The following is a 21,154-nucleotide window of genomic DNA, read 5'->3' as shown; positions in this document are numbered from 1 at the left end:
TAATGCAGAATAAGTGGCACATACGAGCTACCCCGCTGTCAGATCCTCCTAGGGAAATGGATTTGTAATTCCTCCGCACGGTGAACTAGGTGAGAACAAGGCTGGCCGTGGCTGCGGTGTTGACCTCCACTGCTCGGGAGAGTACAGCTGTCTTGTTCCACTGGAAAGTCACAGCGTGACAGCTACCACGTGCTCGGTGTCACATTTGTGTGTGTGCAGTGACGACGGTATCGCGGCGAGTTAAGGGCAGAAAGCGGAGCAGCGGCAGGTCCCTGCACACCCAAACCCTCCTCCAGCACGGGCAAAAATCTCTCCCTGTCTCACCTGAAGGAGCGCCGGGAGCCTGGATGTATTTTTCCTCACGTTTATTTTAAAGAGACGGCTCATTTCACACTCTGGGAAATATAAATATAATACAATATAAAATATAAATAACCCGTACAGCACGTATCCATGTTGCCGAGGAATAAATTACACCTCTGCCTTCCCCCTCCCTTGCTTCCCTGGTGCCGCTGCCGCGGATCCGTGCCTGTGTACGTGCGCTTCACGCGACAGCGCGACCTCGCCCCACAGCCTTGCCCGGGACGGGGAGCCCCGGGACGCCCCCCGCTTCGCCGAGCTGGAAGCAACCCCTCGCCTGGCGCGCTTCCCCGCCGTGCCCGCCAACGGAAAACCGAACGCCGAGAGACGCCGCCGAGGCACCGGCTCTCGACGCGAGCACGCGGACGCCCGCCGTCCTGCCCGGCACCGCCACCGCGGCACCGGCACCGGCACCGGCACCCCCCACGCTGCCGCGCGAGTCGCCAGGCGCCGGCGGCTCTCGGCGACGCGGGGCGGGGGCTGCGCGGCGCCCTCCGCGCCGGCCGGGCCGGGCCGGGCCGCTCCGCTCCGCTGCGGCCCCGCGGCGGCGGCGCCCCCCGCCCGCCGCCGTGCCCCGGCCGCCAGGCGCGGGGCGGCGCTGCCCGGCCCCGGCGGGTCCCGCGGGCGGCGGCGCTGCGGCTTCACCTGCGGCGGGAGGGGCGGCGGGGGAGGCGGAGGGCGGGAGCGAGCGCGGCGCCGCCCCCCCGCCCCGCGCTCCGCCGCCGCCCGCCGCCGCCGTCTCCCCCGCGCTGCCGCCGCCGCCGCCGCGCCTCCAAGATGGCCGGGCAGCGGCGGGGAGGCTGCCGCAGCCCGCTGGTAGGTAGCGGCCCCGGGGGAGCGGGGCGGGTGCCGGCCACCGGGGGAGGGGGGTTCTGAGCCCGGCGGCGGCGGAGCGCGGGGCCCCGGCGCGGCCCTGCCTGGGCTGCCCGAGGGTCTGCAGCAAGTGGCGGCGGGGGGCGGGGGGGGAAGCTCCTGCCCTTCCCTTCCCTGCCCTTCCCTTCCCTTCCTGGGAGCCGGTGCCCGGTGGCGGCTCCCCGCCACCTCCGCGCAGGTCTCCCGGCTGCAAAGTGCGTTTGCGAACCCGCCCCGGCATCTTCCGCCGCTCGGCGGGGAGACCGGGGGGGCCCGGCCCCTGCCCCCCCCCTTCCGCGGGGGGCGGCTGCAGGGGCGGCGGGCGGCGAGGCACCCCGCGTCCCTCCCGGCCCCTTCCGCTGGCCGGGGCCGTCCCGCTGGGAAGCGGCGATTTATGGCCGGGCTGGCCGGCGGGAGAGGGGACCGGCCTGCCCCCCGCGCCACGCCGGCCCCCGCCAGCCGGTTTCGTGGCCCAGCGGCTTCCCCCAGCGCCGGCTTCCCCAGGGGGAGCGCGCCGCATCCTTCCTGCCGCCGAGCCCGTGGCTACGGGTGGAATCCCGGCATTTTTTGGTTCCAGGCTCCCGCTGCTGTCAGCAGGGAGCTCGGTGCGGAGCTGCTGCCTTCCGACTGCCGCCGGTTTCCTTCCTAGCGGTGCGGCACGGCTTCGGTCGTGATAAAGTTTAGTTAAATGGAAGTTAAAAGGTAACAGGTTCTCCCGAGACTGGCCTCGCCAGGAACCACGCAGGCTTCTTGCGGAGCAGGAGGGAAGAAATGGGCACGTGTAACGTATCTCCTAATGCAAACCCCTCCGTCGCGCCGAGGGGCTGGGCAGTGTTTCTTGGGATATTGCTCGGGCGTTTTATTGCCTGTGTTCTTAGGGATGTTATTGCTAGTCGTGAAGCGGAGCATGTTTTGCTCGCGCTGAGAATCTGTTGAGCTGTTAGAAAATGCGCCTGAGTGACACGCGAGAGCTGAATTTCCTCGTCCTCCTGCTTTATTTATGTGTCTTGCCTCCAAAAACATATCAACCGCATATTTTATTGCTCTAATGTGCACAGCTAAAGATGGTTGTAACGCAGCTCGGGCGGCAAAGGGCCGTTCTGCTGAACGGGTTGCGGAGTTTCTGGAGAGGGCAAATGGCTCTTGTTGCTCCATAATTTCCTCAAGTCTTGACACGCCGGGGCGTTAATGGCTCCGGCTCTGCCTGCCCTGCCTGGCTTTCGCCCAGGCCTCCTCACGCTCCCGAGCGAGCCCTGAAACCTCGACTGAGCCTTTGTTGTTGGAAGGCGGCTTCAAGGAGACCGGCTCTGCTTGAGGAGCTGCTGCAGCCAGACTGAAGCTGGCAGCCGGCGCCTGCCGGAGCGCTGTGCGTCGCGCTGGGGCATTGCTGCCTCCCGGGTGGCATCAGCTCAGCGGCCGGGTCACTGCCGGGCAGCGGCCGGCAAAGCCGGGCAGCGCCGCCAGCCCGTCACCCTGCGTGCACGGGGTCGAGTGGGGGCTTGAGCTGCTCCTTGACCCTTATAATAAGATCAGCGGTGCCCTTCCTTCCTTATCTCCCCCTGCTCCGGCGAGGCGGTGGTGCGCAGCAGCGCGCGGCTTGTGCTGGAGGGGGCCGTGGCAGAGCTGCCCACGGAGGGCTGGGTGGCAGGCTGTGGGCAGAGCCCTCCGGCTTCTGCAGGCGCCGTGGGCTCTGCGCTGTGGTTGTCGCTGCTAGGAGTGCGCTCGGGACTCCTCGCTTGGCTCTTGCCCCTTCGTTAGGGGCACAAAAAATAAAACTAGGCCATACGTGGCCATAAAACTAGCCACGAAATGGGCCGAAGGGAGGCTCGTTGTGGCGGTCTCCTTGCCCCGGGCGGTGGTGTTGGAATGCTCTCGCACCCGAGTGGGTAGTCCTCGAGGATGCTCCTGGGAAAAAAGAGCGAGTGGGATAGAAATAGGAGGAGGAAGAATGAACGTCAGTGACAGAAGCAGTTGCATCGATTCAGGCAGGTGGTGTTATTGCTACAGAGCCCTGGGTGTGCCGGCTGCTTCACAAGCGATTAGAGACAGGTCTGTGCCCTGCGGAGCCTTTTGCGGCATCGGGTGAAAGTAGTGTGTGCGTACAGCCGGGTCCTGAGAGTTGCACTGCCTGTTTTGTAAACGTTGCTTTAGAACAAGAAATTAAGCTGCAGTGGGTGATGAAGTCCCTCCCTTGAAGAGTGTGCTTGCAGGCGGGCTGCGCTACAGTGGCCTCGCTGGCACAGGCACAGCTTGGGGGGGTGATGTGCTAACAGTTTGTGTGTCGTTGCATATATATACGTGTTTGTAAGCAGGGCGGGATCATCCTTGAGACCACGTGAGATTGAAAAACGAGTTATTTTTAAAATCGGGATTGTCTTGTCTCTTGATCATCTCCTCTAGGGGATGGGGAGACACGTTTCCAAACCTGCACTTGAGTTTTTCATCCTGAATCCCCCGGGCTGTGGCACTGAGTGGGTTTCTTTGCAGTGGCTGGGGCCGCTGGACGGTCTGGGTAGAGGGCTGGGGGGTTGAGCTCAGGTTATCTCTCAGGGCAGCTCCCGACTGCTGGGACTTGTCACGTCTCGGAGGCTGGTCGCTGGAGAGACCCTGGCTCTCGGCTGTCCCATCGGAGTCGCCGGAACCAGGACTTTCTCTGCAGGCTGCACAGCAGGTTCTTTAAGCGAAGCTAATAAGCAGTGTGGTTATTTTGTACCTCTGGAGGGAGTTACTGCTTCCGATAACATACCCACCTTCGCTCGCCTGAAATCGCTCTCGGGCTGGCGCTCCCCTCTTCGGGGCGAGCTGAGCTAGCAGAGTATGCAGGAGGGCTTGTGGCTGCGGGGATGCTGCCCGGGGCATCCTCCTCAGGAGGGGCAACAGCCTTGGGCAGGTTTGGGGTCAGGGTCCGGTCTGCTTGCCAGGGCTTGAACCCGTGCTGCTGCTTTCGCTTGTTTTTAATGTTCTTCCCCTGGAAAAGGAGCGCGTGTTGCAGCTTAATGAGCGCCCGGCTTTACCGTCATCTTTTGCAAATGAGCAGCTCCGTCAGCCTCTCTGATTAACGAGAGGACACGGCGGGGACGCCGATGACTGGCCTCCCTTGGCCGCCTCTTCCAGCGTGAGCGCCCGCCGGTGCGGAGCCCGGGGTCCCGAAAATGCCGGGGCAGGGAGGTCATCGACGGGGAGAATGGGGCGCCTGTGCGCGGCTGAAAGCTGCCTTGTGCCGTGCGGGGGCGGCGCGGCCTGACCGCGGCTGCCGCCGGGCTCCGGCAGCCTGAGCGGGGCCGGGCGGGAGTCCCGCCCCGCGGGCCCCGGGCCGCCTTCCTGTTTGCGTACGCGCGGCGGCTGGGGAGCGGCGCGCTGGCCCTTCTTGCCGACGGCCCGGGACCCGCCTCTCGTCCGCGGGGTGCGGAGCGGGGGACGGCGCCGAGCCCCGAGCCGCCGGCGGGTGTCGTCCTTGGAGGTGGCGCGGGGGCAGAGCTGGGCGCGCCGCTGCCCCGGCTTCGCGGGGCGGAGGCGGCAGGGCCCGGGCAGCGTCAGCGAGATGTGCGGCGCTCGGTGGCTTCGGCATCTGCCCTCCCCCCCCACCCCCCCGCCTCGTCCCAGCCCCCGGCAGGCTGGGGAGCGCGGCCGGCGGCAGAATAGCTCCTTTTGTGCCTCTGGACACGCTGGCCTTTCTCAGGAAATAGCTCATTGTATTCGCTGGCAGCGCCAGGCTCCGTCATTGCCTCCGCTCGCTGCCTCCGCTCTGTCCCTGCGCGGGGGCTGCCCCCAGCCCTGCCCGCTGTGGGCAGCGCCGGGCCCTGGGTCCAAGAGGGTGCTGTGGCCGGGCGGCAGTGGCTGGGACGGGGACATCCTTGCCCTTGCTCAGCCGGGGCTCCCGACTCACTGCGGGGGGAGGAGGGCAGCTCCCCCCCCCAGTGCCCACCAGCACAGCGAGGAGAGGAGCCGGGCGCTGCCCCTCAGGACCCCCGCGGTGTGGGGATGGGGCTTGGTGCCGAAAAGCTCTTTGCCCCGCGCAGCCTGGCCTTTGCTCTGTGCGGGGTAACAGCCCCCCGGGGTGCCCCCGGGCCTGGTGCGGGGTCTCGGGTGGGGGGCAGGCATGCCTGCGTGTGAGTTTGGACCTCTTTTTGTCTTCTCTCCGTGCCCTCTTTCAGCTCCATGGTGCCGGTCTGCCTTTGTGCAGCTCGCTTGTCCCCACGTCACCGGCTGGGCTTGGCTTCCTCCCCGAGCAAACAAACCTGATGTGCCTCCGGGCGGCGGAAGGGCAGGGGACATCCCTCTGCTGCCCCTCTGCCCTGCTCCGCGCTTGCCTTTGGAGTCCTCCTCGCAGCCAGGCTCCAGCTGTCATCCCTCTCATGTCATTGTCCCCCCCCCACCCCTCCGGCAACGTCCCCCTTCCCTCCCCCCGTGATGTCCCCTTGTTCTGTGCAGGGGTGTTCGCAGGGGATGTGGGCTGTCCCAGATGTCACCCGGTGTCACACCAGCGGCCGCTGCGAGAGCCCAGGACCAGGGAGGGGACGCTGCACCATCGCAGGTGCCGTCGCTTCCCCCCGTCCCCCAGGTGCGTGGGAAAAGCCTGGTGTGCTCTGCGGCTCCCAGGCTGCTCCCTGCCTCGGCCAGGGCTGCCCGGGGACAGTCCGGGCACGTTCTGGGCTGTGCTGAACCAGGGGAGCCTTAAGCTGAAGTGGGAATGGCTTGCGGGTTTCGGCGGGTCTTTCCCTTAAAAACCGTGTTTATTATTTAAAACTCTGCTGGCTGGGATGCGTCCAAGCGGAGGAGCGTGCTCGGTGCTGCTGCGAGCAACCTCGCCTGATACGCGGACGCCTGCTCTTCCCCGGCTGGGTATTGGCAGCTGCTTTTGTTTCCTTTTGGGCATTTCCCGCGGGATTTCCGCACTTCGAAAGGAAGAGGGTGCAGATGGGATCTGGTTCGAATGCGGTCTTCAGCCAGAGTGCCCTGTGGATGAATGGGGACGCTTGCTCTCACCCGTGTGGATTAAAAGTGATGCCAGATTTTTTGCTCTCAAAATTTAAGAGTAGAGAGACTAAATAGAAAGGGGGGTGGTTGTTGCGTTGTTTATTGTTTTTTGTGGTTTTTTGTTTTGGGTGGTGTTTTTTTTTTTTTTACAGCAGTTGCAGAGTTGGATGCTGCAAGCTCTTAGGTCTCAAAAGTGCATATTTTCTACATCTCTCTATCTGGACTCTCTACTTGAGAGGGAAAAGGAAAACCCAGTAGCTTGTGAAAAGCCAGCATGAGAAATAATAGGAAACCTGCTACATCAGTGGGAAACTGAGGGCAAATCCAAGAGGTGCTTGTTGTAGGCCGTGCAAGAAAACATTTAGCAGGTTTGTGTGCCAGCTCCGCACACGAGTGACTTGGCGTACGTCAGGAGTCCCAGGGCTTTGCCTGCTCTCTGTGACGTGGCTCAAGATCCTGAAATGAAAGGGGCTCTGTGCGTCTGCAGAATGTTATTACTCTTGTTTATAACTGGAATTCATGTCTAAGAGGGAAATGAATTGCTAGGTCTGTTTGTTTATTCCTCATTTTGCAGACACAGGAGCTAGACCACAGTAGGGTAATGGCCTAGAAATTAAATTTCATTTTAATACGCAAACCCAATTTTGAGCTGGTTGACCGAAGGGGAAAAAATTAACTTCAGATAGCAGGCAGAGGTCTTCCTGAGGTAGGATTCAAGCACAGCGTAATAAATGTAAGCTGGCTGAAGATCTGTATGGGAGTAAAGAGAAGATGCGTACATGCACACCCCTCTGAAATGCAGCCGTGCAGCATCCTTCGGCAGCAAGTCAGAGATGACGTGGAATAAATTAGCTTTTGCTTTTCAGAGAGGCACAGAGTGAGTTAAATGTGTTTCATGGACAATCGTCAGAAGAACCCCACTAAATCTGGTTGTGTAACTGGGCTGATTAAAATTAGGCATCTAATTATGCCCAGGTACCTGGAGCAGGGGGTGGGCTGGGGCAGCCCCACAGAGCACGGCGCTGGCCTTTGAGCGTGCTGGCGTGGGGCTGTGAGCAGCCACTCCGGTTCGCTGCCCCGGGTGGGTGTCCTGGGAGGGAGGGAGGAATTCGGAGGGGCTTCTTTGAGCTGCAGAGCAACCTGGCGCAACGCTCAGTTAAGGTGCAGGCTGGGCTTTTTGCTGGACGCTGCGCTGGCTCAGGCTGCTGCCCGTGGCACCCGCTGTCGGGTGCTGGTGCTGAGCACCCCCGTGAAGCCGCACCGTGACACTGGGTGATGGTGGCACTGGTGGCTGCTGCGCTTGCGGTCGTGCTGCCTGAGATGCTGCGCACCCCCCGGGCTTTGCTTTGCCCAGCCAGGGTGTCCAGGGCTCCGGCGTGCGTGTGGGACCTGCTGTCCGCCTGTCTTGCTCCGCAGCTTCTCTCCAGCGGTGGCTGTAAGCAGATGCTTTGGGAGAGAGGGAATGGGGCAAGCGAGGTGGCAGGGATCTGCAGTCCCCATGCAGGGGGGAAAGGACAGGCACAGCAGCTTGCATCCCTCCCGTAAGTGCTTCAAAGCCCCGGAGCTGGACCTGCTGCCCGTGCAAGGAAGCAGATGTGGAGCCAGGCTTCAGAAGTCCTGCACAAGGGGATTTATCCTGGTCAGACCTGCCCTTGAGCCAGTACCTGCTGGGTGATCGCTGCCCCGGTACTGTGGCTTCAGAGGAGGTGTCTGCACCTCTTCTTACTTCTTGCATTCAGCTGAAATCTCATGCAAGGAAATGCTTTTTTCTTTTTTTACTGTGAGATTGGTCAAATGCTGGCCCAGGCTGCCCGGAGAGGCTGTGGAGTTGCCATCCATGGAGGTATTCAAAATCCACTGGGCCACGGTCCTGGGCAGCCTGCTCCGGGTGACCCCACGTGAGCAGGGGTTGGTCTCCATCCCCAGAGGTCCCTGCAGACCGCAGCGTTTCTGTGACTTAACCGGTTTCTCACCTGAGAGTCCCCGGGAGCGTGGCGGGCCCGGTGGCATAGCGCGGTGCCTCGTGCAGTGGCTGCCGGGGATTCGGCGCTCGCCTTGCAGCACAGAGGTTTGGGAGAGCTGATGGCCGTGCGCGCTCATCTCATAGGGTTTAGTGGCGAGAGACCTACATCAGCCTGTTCGTCTGCGTGGTTATTACTAGAGGTGATGTCTCTCCTTGGAGTGATTTGCTTGGACCAAGTGGAGCCCAGACACGAAGGGAAGGGCCTATTGCCAAGCTGTTAAAAGGGAATTTAATATGGGGGACTGCAGTCTGTAGGGGATGTGCATCAAAGGGGGAGCGAGGTGCCGGCGGGTATGCTCCCGGCAAAGGAGGGACGGTCGATTGTCCTCCATTTTAGGGACAGTATGGCTGGCAGCCCCCTCCTCTGGGTTGAGGAAAGAGGGGACGAGCTGTCCCGGCGAGCCCAGCACACGCAAGTGTGGGGCTGTTTGTCAGCAATGTAGTTGGAAGAACCATCATTGACGTACAGAGAGGAAAGGCGAGATGATGCCCCGGGTCCAGAGGCCACCCAAACAGCCGGGTCTATGGCTGGGGAGGGAAGATATCGAAGGAAATGATAAACCCCTTCAGGGCTGGGATGTTGCTGAGAGAAGGGGCCCCCAGGGCTGTGGGCGACGTGCTGGGTGTCAGCGCGGGGCAGACATCGGACGTTCCTGCTTTGCAGCATGCCTCCTAGGCCAGAGGAGAGAGAAACTCTTCCAGGCAGCTAGGGGCAAGCTGAGCGAGGAAAGCACTCTTCATTTAGGAATTATTTTAATCCTTTAGGCCAGTGCCCGTTAAGGGCAGCGATGGTGTTGAGGAGTCGTTCTGCATGGTCTGTTTAGCTCTGCTGCCTGCTCAGCTCCCCCAGAATAGCCGGGCAATTCGCGTGAGAAGCAAGGCGTGGATTTTCATTGGTGTGCATGACAAATTGCTAGAAAAAGGGAGGTGGTTATGCTCCAGAAATGTGCTCTGTCGGGGTCCAAAGGCATCCGGGCAACAGGGGAAGTGCCAGCAAACCTGAGCTGGGGGCAAAATGCGGAATGCGGTGGCCTCCGTTATGTGTGTGATCAGGCCGTTCGAGGGGCCTTTTGGCCTCAAAACTGCTGATTTCGGGGTCACCCGAGGCTTTCTGCCACACAGCAACAAGGCTTCTGCTGGCTGCGATGATGTGGTGCCCCCCCTCACGCTCCCGGGAAGGCCCCAGCTCAGCACCGATGCGCCCGCAGGGACGGCAGCGCGGGCGTCCCTGGGGCACGGGACCCGCCGACGTTGGTGTCCGCTCCTGTGGGCTGTCTCTGCCTCCAGCTGCGGAGCTGCAGCTTGTGCAAAGCCCGGCACGGCTGCCCTGCCCTGCCGAGGGTCGCCGGTGGTTTGCACCCGGAGCTGGGCAGAAGGGCTGTGCTGCCTTTTCCCAGTTCCTCCTGTCTGTGTTGGGTGGTGGGATGCACCAGCCGCGATGGTGGGATGCACCAGGTGCAGAAGAAATCCAGAAACTGAATTGCTGCAGAAATGTATTGGCTCAGGCCACTAAAGGCATTTTGTTTATGTTAAAGCATCCAATGTGTTCTTAAAGCTGGCGCTTGCGAGCCGCTGGAGTTCCTCCAGCAGCACGTCCCGGGAGCAGCCGGCACGCACATCGGCTGTCTCCTGAACCCTGTCTGTAAACACGGCAGGCTCGTTTAGGCAGCGCTCGTGCTGCCAAGGCCTTCTCCGTTGATCGCTTTGCTCTAGTGCTCGCGTTGTCTTCTCGTTGCTGCAAGCAGCTCCACCACCGTAAAGGGGTTGGAGCACAGAGTAAGGATCCCGACCGGCTCTGAAGCTCTGCTTGCAAGATCCTGACCTGCAGCAGAGTGCTGGAGAATGAGCCAAACTCAATTGCATTTGTTTAGCAAATTCGCCCTGATTTCTTCTGGCTTGCGCTTTGCATCACGGTATGTTTGTGGCATGCTGGGACCTGGCCTCGGCTCTCTCCACTGATGCCTCTGTCTGCCTGCGTTGCTTTTTTCCCCTCCCAGAAATGTGCTCTGATTTTTTTTGCTTGGAGGTTTTGCCTAGCTGCGGGTGGCTCCATCTCTTGCTCCCTGGTGCTGGAAGCGTTTGTGTGCCTGTAGGAAGGAGGAACGGGCTGGGCTTTGTCTTGCAGGAGGGTGGTAGGTGCCGAGCTGCACGACTCGGGGCCTTTTCTATGGTGAGCAATCCTGGCCATAATCATCTCCCTGCCTGGCGCGTTCCTTCTCTTCCATGGCTGGCGGGTGGGAGATGTCCCCTGAGATCTCTGCTGGCCCCACAGCCATGCCTGAGGTTCTCCTGAGCCCCTGCTTTTTTGTGCTTCGCCTCTCAGGCTTGCTTTCCTCCTGGGAAATCTCCTGTTTCTTCATCGATGAGGGCTGGCCTCTCCCAGGGACAGGCTCCTCTTCTTTATCCTCGCTGGGATTTTTCTTCTCAGCCCCCAAATCCAGACTTGATGCCTTCTGGTTTCCCTGTTCTCCCTCGAAATGGCGGTCCTTCCCTCGCTTCCTGAAGCATCTGCTGCACCGCTCCAGTTCCGTCCTGCCCCATCCCGTCTCCCTGCCCTGCGCTGCTCCCCCTCCCTCCCCGGCACCCCCAGCTGCCTCGCACAGATGCTCTGCAGCCATTTCGTGGGCGGACCAGGAGGATTTCTTCCTCACGCCCTGCTAGAGATGCTCTCTCCTGTTCATTGCTCGCAGTGCAGGCTTATTTCAGCTCGTCTCTCTTCCCGTCTCTCCTGGCACCTCCACTCCTGTTTCCCCACCACCACGTCCTTGCTCTTTTCTCTTACCTCCTTTCGAGCCCATTGCAGTCGCTCTCCCTGTCGCTGGTGGCTCCCAGGCTGGGTTTCCCCATCCTTTCTCCTTCCAAGCCCCCACTGCCCTCCTGACACGGAGGGCCTCCCGATTACTCCTGCCGTGCCAGGGCCGCATCCTGCACCGTGCCCTGCATACGCTTCCCGCTCTGCTGTTCCCCCTCTCCCATCCCCATCTGGGCACGGCTCCTGAGCTCTGCGCTCGCCTCTCGCCCTCGCTCGCTGTGTGCTGAAGCGAGCGCCCGGGAGGCTGCGCGCATGGGCAGAGCTCGCCGGGCGCCGGGTCTGCAGGGAGGCAGCGCGTCCCTGCCTGCGTGCACAGGGGGCACGAAATGCAAAGCTGGGGTGCCAAGCTCTGCTGCTAAGGAGGAGGTTGCTAAAGCTTCTTGCGTGCCCTTGCTAGCGTTCTCCTGGGCACTGATGCCCCCCGAGTGAAGCGCAGGGATGCTGTGGCTTCTGCTTTTGGTGCCCCAGGCACCTGCCCGGACTCGCGGTGTTGGGGCTGCTGGTGTGCCAGCTGCGAGAATCTGCGTATGTGCGAAACTTGATTTCTGAGAAGAACATTGCGCTGGTCTTTGACTTCATTATGCTTTGAAAGGAGGGAGCCTAGCTTCTGGTTGTCATCAGAGGATGCTTTTTTGGGTGCTGGCTGCTGTCACCTTCCTGGCCCCCTGTCTCCATGTGTGACACGTTTGCATTTTTCTGGCATGAGATATTTCAGCCTTTTTTTCATCCCTTTTATCTGATTCCTGAAGTCCTTCAGCAGCGTTTCATCCCATGAATAACCATCAAGCAGCGTTATCGCCCTGCTTGTTGGGAGGTGAGGTGGGCTGGTCTGTGGGGGTGGCACCCGTCGAGATGCCACAGGGCTGGTGTCTTCTCCAAGCGCAGGGCGGCGATGCCCTGTGCCGTGCCAGGGCTGCCACGGGAGAGGACCCAGCTCCCACACTGGCCCCAGTGTCCTCGCTGCATGTGGGGATGACAGCGGGCAGGAGAGGGGGCTCAGGCTTCTCCCTGCTGCCTGAAAAGCTGCTCGACGCTCCAGCCCTTGGCTGAGAGAGACCATGGTCTGGGCATGCCAGGCTGAACTGATTTATATATATATAATTTTTTTTAAACTCGCTCACTCCTGCCAATACTTTCTTAAGGCTCTGGCCACTAGCACGGTCCCTGTGTGACCTGCAAAGTGCTGTGCTCCCTTCAGCATCCTCGTGCATTTATTATTCTTCACCGGCCATGAGCTTTGCCGTCCGTCTGCGGAGAATCAAGGTGGTCGGATGCTCTCGGAGGCGAAGGCGCCTCTGTGTGTAAAACCCCGTCTCCAGCGAGCCTCGTGCAGGGTCTGTGATTATTATAAATGCAAAATATGGGGCGTTTTCTTTTTCTTTCTGATCATTAAAAGAACACTTCGGTGTCTGTGCTGTGCCTCTTGTCGCTAAAAGCCATCCTCTGCCTCCCTCCAGCAGCCTGCAGGCAGGGAGGGAGCGGGCATGGCAGGAGGAAGTGACCTTTGTAGTTACCTGCTGCATCTCATGAATGGCATCTAAGGAGAGCTGAAGGGGACGGCAGGGAGATCCGTAGCCCCTGCACGCCGGCAAAATTATCTCGGCTGCCCCTTGGAGCAGGGAGGAGCGCTCCGGGTGATGCAGCGTGCCGGAGCCGCGCTGGCTGGGGAGCACGGGCTGCCGTGCTGGGGACGGGGTGATGGAGGCGACCGGTGCGGTCGTAATCCTCCAGGAAACAGGGTGGGGGTGGGTAACTACTCGGTGTGCTCTGGGATGCAGCCTGCGCCGCGCTTCAGAGCGGTGGGCTCAAGGGTTATGTCCTGGTCTTTCGCCACAGTCTGATCTGTTAGATGACTTGGTGAGCTCCTTGTTTCTATCCCGGCTGTGTGCGCTCAGGGCCTGCCTTGCTTGCTCGGTGTTTAATCCCCATCCTGGCACGAGCCATGGGACGTGGCGGTTGGTGTCCTGCAGCAGCGTAGCCTTACTGGTGCCCTGCTGATAGCCTGGCTTTGATCAGAAAACTTCTCCTTGGTGGCAGGGGAGCGAGCCCAGGGCTGCTCCTGGAGGATGCTGGGTGTTGCATTGCTGGTGGGGCATCCTGTGACGTGCCACACAAAGCGGAGCGACCACTGCTGTGAGTGTGCGGTGGCATCCGGAGCAGAGGGTGGGACATGGGGGCAAGCTCTGCCGTAGTGGTCCCCTCTGCATGCTGGATCTCCTCGCTCTTGCTGTAGGGCACGAGCTCCTTTGCACGGAGCTATTGCCTTGTCGCATGCTGCGTTGATAAATGTGCAGGGTGTTTGGGGCAGCACCGAGGGGTTTGTGCGAGCGGCTGGAAGCACATTGCTGCTGCCCGAGCTGGTCATGCCGTGCCCGTACATCCCCCTGTCCTGTAACGCTGAGCCGTCCCTGCTGCCTGGGCCAGATCCTGCCTGGATGCGGGGTGCAAATCTTCCCAAGCCAGTGCTGTAGGCTGGGTGATAAAACCTAGGCGAGTCGGAGTTGCAGAAAGCAGAGCTTAGGGCTTGCAGGTGGGTGGGCATCACACAGCGGCGATAGCAGCAACAAGCTGAAATCATCCAGCTCCTACAAAGCCAGCACCGCTTGCTCGCCAGTGGCCAGCGGTTTGGGAGACGAGGGAGCTACGAACCTGCCAGCAGTTCTGTGCCGCCGCGGCAGGGCGCGCGCAGTGCCCGCTGCCGTGCCTCCGGCAGATCCGGTAGCAGGGTGCTTAGGGCAGGGGCTGGCTGCTGGGCTCCCTGAGCACCTTGCTGTGAGCCCCAGGCCGAGGGCTCCGAGCGTGGCGGCAAAGCGAATACAATTGCAAAATAATCTCAGTGTGAGGTGGAATACAGCTGGGGAAAGCTGAGCAAGTGGAATTGGTGTTTTGGGGGTTTTTTTGTTTGTTTTTGTTTGTTGGTTTGGTTTGTTTTTTTTTTTTTTGAGATGAAGGGTAAAAGTGCTTATGTGCAGAAGTGATTGAGGGCTGGAGAGCCCTCTCCAAAGGGATGCTAATGGTTGTGAGTCACCTCAGAGCGCAGGAGCATTTTGTCTTGAAAGTCTTCGAATGACCTGTTTTAATGCGCTGGCAAAATGTCCAGGGAGCGCTGATGTCCCTCTGTCATTCTGCAGCGCTGGGAGGAGGACTGGGAAATCTGGCTCACGTACAGAGCGCTCCCAAGGGGCCAGCATAGGAAAACGGTTTAAAAAATGGCCGTGATTTGAAAACAAGCCTTGGTTTGTCCCTCTCTGAGCTGAAGATGTGGTAGCTGTAGCAGCAGAGGATCTCCGACATCCTCTGGCCCGGCCGCAGCGGGAGGAGCGGGGTCTGCCGCTGGCTCGCGCCCTCCCCGCAGGAGCCCTGCGGCAACGTGGGAGCTTTCCTCCGAGTCTGCCCGCGGCCGGCCCCGTACGCCGGGCTGGAAGCGCAGCAGGGCTGGAGCACGGGCGCAAACTCTGTCCCCAAACCGTCTGTGCTGGGACCCTCGCCGTGTGGGTGCCCGCAGCCCCCAGCGTGAGCCCGGGCGGTGCCCGGAGCCGCGTGCGCTGGGAAAAACGTGTCTCCAAAACACGTGCCTTGTGCGCCGGCCTCCATCTGCAAGGGGAAGCCTGGAACGGCGAAGCCCCGGGCTGATCCCTCGGCTCCGGTGCCGTGTTGCTTCCCTCCTTTTAAACAGCGCGTGTCTCTTAGCCGAGGCCCGTGGGCCGAGTTGCACCGGTCTGGGCGCCTCTTCCCGAATGCGGCGGGGGGAGGGTGTGAAAGTCCAAAATATCTGCTACCTGCATTGTTTCTGCATTGGGGATTAACGCTAATTATTCCTCCATTGTCTTCAGTTCCTGCAGGAAGCCTTGTTTATCTTACCCGCTTCGCCAGGAATGCAACCCCAAGGAGCCTGTGCAGATATATTTAAACTTGCACAAAGCAGCACAATAGCCTTTGAATTTCCCGACTCCGTGGCATCAGTCGTGTTTAGTGGTTTTGGGGTTTGGAGGCTGGAGCGGGCGCTTGGCTGGGGCAGCCCGGCGAGGCTCTGCGGCAGCGGCTGGCTCTGGGCTGACTCCACAACCTCCAGTTAGCAGCGCACGAGGCTGGGATCTCTGCAGGGAGGCTGGAATAGCCTTGTCCTGCTGGCAGCACCGAGCAGCAAAATGGGACTGAAGCGACATCGTCCGCAGCTTGCTTTTTCATGGGCTCGCGGGGCTGACGCAGCGCCGCGCCACACGCGCTCTTCAGCGCGCTGTCTGAGCTGCCGTCTGGGGACGCACCGCAGCCCTTAGCAGGCTGAGAGGCTGATGGAAACCTTGGTCCAGCCAGCAGCTCTTGGCCCTTTTGGAGCCGTGCCTTGCTTGCACGGCCCCGTTCCGGTTTTCTCCCTTCCCCGGCGGGGCTGCCCGGTGCCGCTCTGCAGCGTGGGTCGGGGAGTGCGGCAGGGGGATGCCAAGCGGGGAGATACCGAGCGCCGAACTGCCACGCTTGGGCTCTGCGCCTTCGGTGGGATGGGGCCATACTGTGCAGGAGGAATCCCTTCTTTGGTTGAGAATCTGTCTTCCTTCTGTCCCCCAATAAACGTCCCTTCAGTAGCAGCCTTGATGTTTGCACAGCATGAGGGTCCCTGGTGACGGGCCGGCTCCTTGCCGTGCCACGCTCGCGTTGCAGCAGCACTGGTACCTTCCCAGGTTTGGGTCTGTGTCTTCTCCTGGCTCTTTCCTGCAGTGGACTTTGCCACGAGTCCAACCTCGCCTTCGCTACGGTCATTTCTCAGCACCTCTTTAAATCCTCCTCCCCCGTGGGTGAGCAGCGCCGGTGCCCTGCGTTGAGTCTCGGTGGCCCAGTAGGAAACACTGGAGTGGGGATAACCCCGGCGTGGCTCGTGGGGCGCAGTCCCCGAAGGATGCTCATCCCCCGGTGCGGTGCCGGGGCTGCGAACGCTGGAGCGGGCTGCTGCTTCTCCGGCCTCCGGAGAGACCGAGGGGTTCACCCTCGAAATACGCTTCTCCTCGGCCACCCTGCTGCTCCAAGGTCGGTGGGGCATTTACACGCAGCTGCCTGCGCTGCCTCGCCTTGCTTCTGGTTTAGTGAAGGAGCTGAGCTTTCACGGTTGGTGCACGTAGAAAGTGGGGTGGTGGTGTGGGGGGCTCTGCTCGCCCTGGAGCTAATGGCTGTGGGGGCTTGCAGTGCCTGACATGGTGCTACATCGGTTGGGTCTTTGCCGGCAGCAGCTCTTTGCAGGGCTGGGTGTCTCTTTGCAGGGCTGGGTGTCTCTCCATGCAGCATCCATCAGGGGGATAAAAGCCTTGGCTTGCTCTCGAGCCCAAAAGGTTATTATAAAGCACCAGCTGCTGCTGCACGGCATTTGCAGCCGTGCCCTCCCCTCGTCCTTGCAGGGCCAGGGGCCTCTGGCTGCTTGCAGGGATGTTGCTGGGCTGGAGCTGCATTGCAGGCGGTGGCTGAGGAAGAGGGGAAGGACGTAGAGCTGCGGGGTGCGCTTGGAGAAAGGCTTGGATCAAAAAGCTGCCGCGATGTGTGGTCTGGCAGGAGCCAGCTGGGCGCAGGTCTTTTTTCAGGAGCTGCTGGTGCTGACACGAGCGCTGTGTTTCGCTCGCCTGCCTCACAGCAGCGGCTGACTGTGCCGGCCAGCAGAGGAGAAGCCGCTGGACCAGGGTGGCAGGAGAGCAAATAACTGCAGGAGAGGTGAGGGAGGGAGGGAGGTGGCGAGACCTGGAGCAGAGGAGGGGTTTGGCGGGCAGGGGAAGGAGGATTTGCAGGGGGATGGCAGGGCTGCCGGCGCCAGGGCCGCGGGAGCGGTGGACGTGCCAGCTTGGTGGCGTGCCAGGTCCCCAGCTGCATTTCTCGGTGACCAGGCTGGAAGCGGCTCTCTCGCATCTGTGCCAGTCTTGGGAAGGTGGGGCTGCTCCCACTGCCGCTGCAGCCCTCGGAGCCGGGCGTCCGCAGACGTCCCTGGCTCTGGCACCGCGGGCTGCGGCTGCCTGGCATTGCCGTGACCCCCGGCTGCGGGGCTTTGGCCCCCGAGCTGCAGTGGCAGCTGCTGGCAGAGGGGCAGGGGGCTGCTGGGTTTTGGCAGTACCAGGCAGAAGCGCGTGGCCGGGGAGGCTGGGATGGGCGGACGGACACGGCACGGCGCGTGGAGAGGAGGTCTGCAATGGGCTGTTGCCTGCAGGAGGGTGAGCCCGGCTGCCGCAGTCCGTGGTTTTACTAATTGCCGGAGCACAGAGGCCCTGGGGAGCTGTGGTGTTCGATAGGAATCAAAAGCAAGCGTGCTGCGCTCCAGGGACTTGCTGAATCGGAGGGGACCGGAGAGATGCCCTGCACCTTTCTGTGTCCTGTCAACCCCCAGGCCGCTGGAGGAGGTGGCAGGGGAAGGTTTCCACGCCATGCCTGTGGGAATTGCGCCTTAAGGCTGCTGGAGGGTGATGCACACCATTTCTGCGTGAGGTTTCTTTGAACCACTCCAGCTGCTGAGAAATCCGTACGGCGCGATTGTCGCATGCACGGCTGCAAGAGCTGGTGAGCAAATTGCAGGAATTATCTCCCTGACCTGCCTTGCACGCCGTAAACTCCAGGCGCCGGATCCCCTGGGAGCCTTTGGCGGGCACGTGCTGTGCTGAGGTCCTGCGGGAGCATGCGGGGAGCTGTCACCTCGCCGAGCAGGGCCGAGCGCAGTGCCTCGTGCGTGCTGCTAAGCCGGGCACCGTTTGTAGGAAAGAGGTAAAATCTTCCCTTTGACCAGAACATAACTGGAGAAAAAACAGATGAGCTTTGTTTGGTGCTTGCCTCTCTGATGTCTTGGAGGTGAATGAGGTCTCTCCCTGGTGGAGACCTTGTGGGCTTTGGCCGGAGCATCCTTGCCCTGTGCGGGTACCCTAAGACAAGCTCCTTGGAGCCGCTTCTGCTCCCCGGTGAGCTCCTCCGAAGTGAGTGGTGCTGGGCTCACGCCGAAGGCTTTGCCTCTATGGGTGAAGCGTTTGGGTCCATCTGCGGAGGGCTGTCGTGCATGCTGGGGGTTTGAGGTGCTTTCAAGATCTCCGTGGAATCCAAACAGTGTGCTGCAAGGCTGGCACCTGATAACCAGCGCAAGGGGAGCACAGCCTGGTGATGGCTTGTATTCTTGTGCAGTCATGACCGGCGTGAAGTAACACCACAACCTTTGTGCTTCATCCTACACTGCAATCCTACCGGGCTAGACAAATACGACACTGGCAGCTGAGGGTTTAACATGAGGCCAAAACCACCCTCCTATTGTCGTGACCCCTTCCCACGTCATACTTCCCGGCCCGCAGGAGTGTGGCTCTTCATTTCACGCCAGGCGAATTGGAGGCGGCTGCAGATGGGAAGGTTTCGTGGCATCGCCAGAACAAATAGCGTAATCAATTGATTTCTGCACAGCTGTAGAAGTATTATTAGCCATTTGAAACAATGGGAAATGTTAAGCTCTGGCGCTGGCCGGAGGGGAAGGATGGCAGGGCGTGCTGGGCCCAGAAGGTGCTGAGCTGGGAGCAGCATATTTGGGGGAGTATTGGGGAGAGCCTGCCAGGGCGAAGGCAGTATATAGAATATGTATATATGGGTATATAGAAATGTATATATGTGTATATAGAATATGTGTGTATAGAGAGCGCAGGAATCCCTGGGGGGTGACGGGTGGTGGGGGCTCGTGGAGCTGCTTGACAAACGGAGAGGTGTTATCGGGAAGAAGAGAGAGAGAAGCGGGGCTGGAGAATGCAGCGCCCCAAACCAGAGCAGCTTGAGGGGCAGCCCGGGAGCTGCTGCAGCGGGGACGGGAGCGGTGGCCGGCCGGGCGTGCTGGACCGGTGATGCTGACGCAGGGCCGGAGCGCCCTGGCTCGGGGCAGTGCCTGCGTGTCGGTTCCTAAGGCTTGCGCAGAGTTTACGCATTGGGAATAATCCCCTTTTCAGGACGGGGGTGGGGAGGAAAACCGAAGCAAAACTAGCTGCGCCAGCTGCGGGGGCAGAGGTGTGCAAGGGGCACCCCACCAGCCGTGCGGGGGCACGGGGCCGGTGGCGGGAGCCCTCCCCAGCCCTGGGAGCTCCGCTCCGCTCTGGAGCCTGGTGGGAGAAGTTCAGGGGAAAGAGGATGTTGTGATGAAGTGAAACCGTTTCATCCCATCAGTCAAGACAACGTAGGCAGCGATGAAGATGAAATTCCCCCGGGGAATAAGGTACTGTGCAAACGGAGAAATTAAAGAGCAACAAATCACCAGCGCCCGGTGGGCTCCAGCCAGCTCTTCTGAAGGAATTTAACAATGGAGCGGCTGAACTGCCAGCAAAAAGTAGTATCTCATTAAAAGCAACTGCTGCATGGGAGCGCAGCCTCTTCTGCTCTGTCCTTATTTTAAAGAGGTACAAGAACAACTGTGGGAATTACAGAGCAGCCAGCTTTATTTTAGCACCAAGGAAATTGGCTGAGAAAATAATTAAAGCTCGTGTGGAAATGCCTGCGCTTCAGTGTGATAGATTAAGGACAACAACACATGGCTTTTGTACAGGAAATCCAGTTTACTTGGGTTTTTTTTTTTAATCTTTTTTCAGTATTGCGATAAGGTGATTGGGGAGAGCAATTGGGAGATGAATTATTTGGATTTTCAGAAAGCCTTGGACAAATTTGCGAAGTTATTAAGGAAACTGTTAAGGCAGGAGCCGTGGGAGGAGAGGCCAGGTCCTGTTCGATGTTTTCAGATGTGCTGGGAGGAAGGAGCAGACGAAGAGGCGCGTGCTGCGACGGCCGGGCCGAAGGATGCTCTTCACCGTCTGGGGCTTTAAGCTTGAAATTCCGTGTTAAATATGCACAGCAGCTCCACACGCACCAGCGTATCAAGGTTGCAAGTCAAGCACAGAAAAATGAGGTAACGCTAGGTCTACATGGGCTGGATGAGCCTGATCGCCTCCCCCCCCTCTCTCTCCCTCGAGTATCTTCGTTAGGTAGGAAGCTGTTGCTAATTATACGGTCGGGGGCTATTTTTCCTCGTAGGACCCCTGCTTCTCTCGGGACAGACCTGCGCCAAGGACAACTTTAGGGCAGTTCGTTGGAAAGGCCGACGTTTGCAGGAGCGCGGTGTCGGCAGGGCCGGGGGAGCCCCTCTCCCCGCCAAACCGGGGAGCGGGTCCCTGCCGCTGCGGGAGGGTCCTGCTCAGCTGGAGCCGGGGCTGCGCTGGGCAGCCGGGGCTCGTCGGGGACGGGACGTGGCTGCTGGACGGGGATTTTTATTTTTCCCTGAACAGCGATCTGATTTTGAGCTAATTTTCCTGAGGACAACAAAAAGCACACAGACAACTGCTGCCCAGATTTTATATCCTGCTGTCGTGGAGCCAATTAAGGAAAGGGTTGCCTTTTTTAAAGTATGGGTGGAACAACATAGCTTTTTTTTTTTTTTTTAAGCCTCATTCTTGGAAGTGTCTGAGCAATTTGGGATGAAGTTTTTCTGGGGGGAAAAAAAGAAAAAAAAAAGGCGGGGGGGGAAATCACATGTGTTGTGGAAAATACCAACCTGAAGAGCTGGCATTTGCCTAAGCAGGTCCATAGAGGAGGGGTGGTTTGCAGTGTGGGGCTCTGAAAGGCTGGCAAAGCCCTGCCCAGTTTTGGTGCTGGGGGGGGACGACCAGGAGGAATTTCAGGTGGACTTAGTAATCGCAGGGAAAAGCGAGGGCTGGCAGAGGTCAGGAGCGTGTGCTGGAGGGGAAAACGTGACCTGCAGACGTACGTTGTTGGGTTTTAGATTCTCTGTAACCGTTTAGGAAAGCGGGTGCTGCCGTGCCCAGCTTGGCAAAGGCTGATGCTCGGCGCGCAGAAGGCGCATTGACCCGTCCCCACCAAATGGCAGCGGAGCCAAACGCTGGGTGGGACTGGGTTTTTTAGCCGGCTAAACCCTCCGCAGTCGTACAATAATTATGCGCTGATGTCTGGAGAGCACTGAGAATTGCATCCTAAATAAATCAAACCTGTAACTCGCATGGCTTGGGAAGAGCTGCGGCACTCCTTGCGCCGTGTGTCTGGCCGTGGGCAGGGGTAGGAGGACCAACTGCGAGATGCAGTTGTGGCCAAGCCCAAGAAATGAAAATAAATAGCAGCTGTTAGTTTTAAACACTGATACAATG

At 60.1% G+C, this 21,154-nt stretch overlaps 1 protein-coding gene across 2 annotated transcripts in view; it reads left to right on the top strand.

Moving 5' to 3' along the window:
- The first annotated feature begins 1,066 nt into the window (after window positions 1-1,066).
- The window catches only part of MID2 (midline 2), a 118,491-nt gene continuing 98,403 nt past the window's right edge, over window positions 1,067-21,154 (top strand). Inside the window, exon 1 of one of the 2 annotated variants that reach the window (XM_072876629.1) lies at window positions 1,067-1,176. The gene's annotated coding sequence lies outside the window, so the exon portion shown is untranslated. Of the gene's footprint in view, window positions 1,177-10,029; window positions 10,126-21,154 lie in introns of those variants that run through there. The other variant, XM_072876628.1, reaches the window with a different exon arrangement.

The sequence above is a fragment of the Ciconia boyciana genome, chromosome 12 (assembly GCF_034638445.1).
Source record: "Ciconia boyciana chromosome 12, ASM3463844v1, whole genome shotgun sequence".
In the NCBI taxonomy this organism is placed as follows: Eukaryota; Metazoa; Chordata; class Aves; order Ciconiiformes; family Ciconiidae; genus Ciconia; species Ciconia boyciana.
This window is presented reverse-complemented; position numbering and strand designations above follow the sequence as displayed.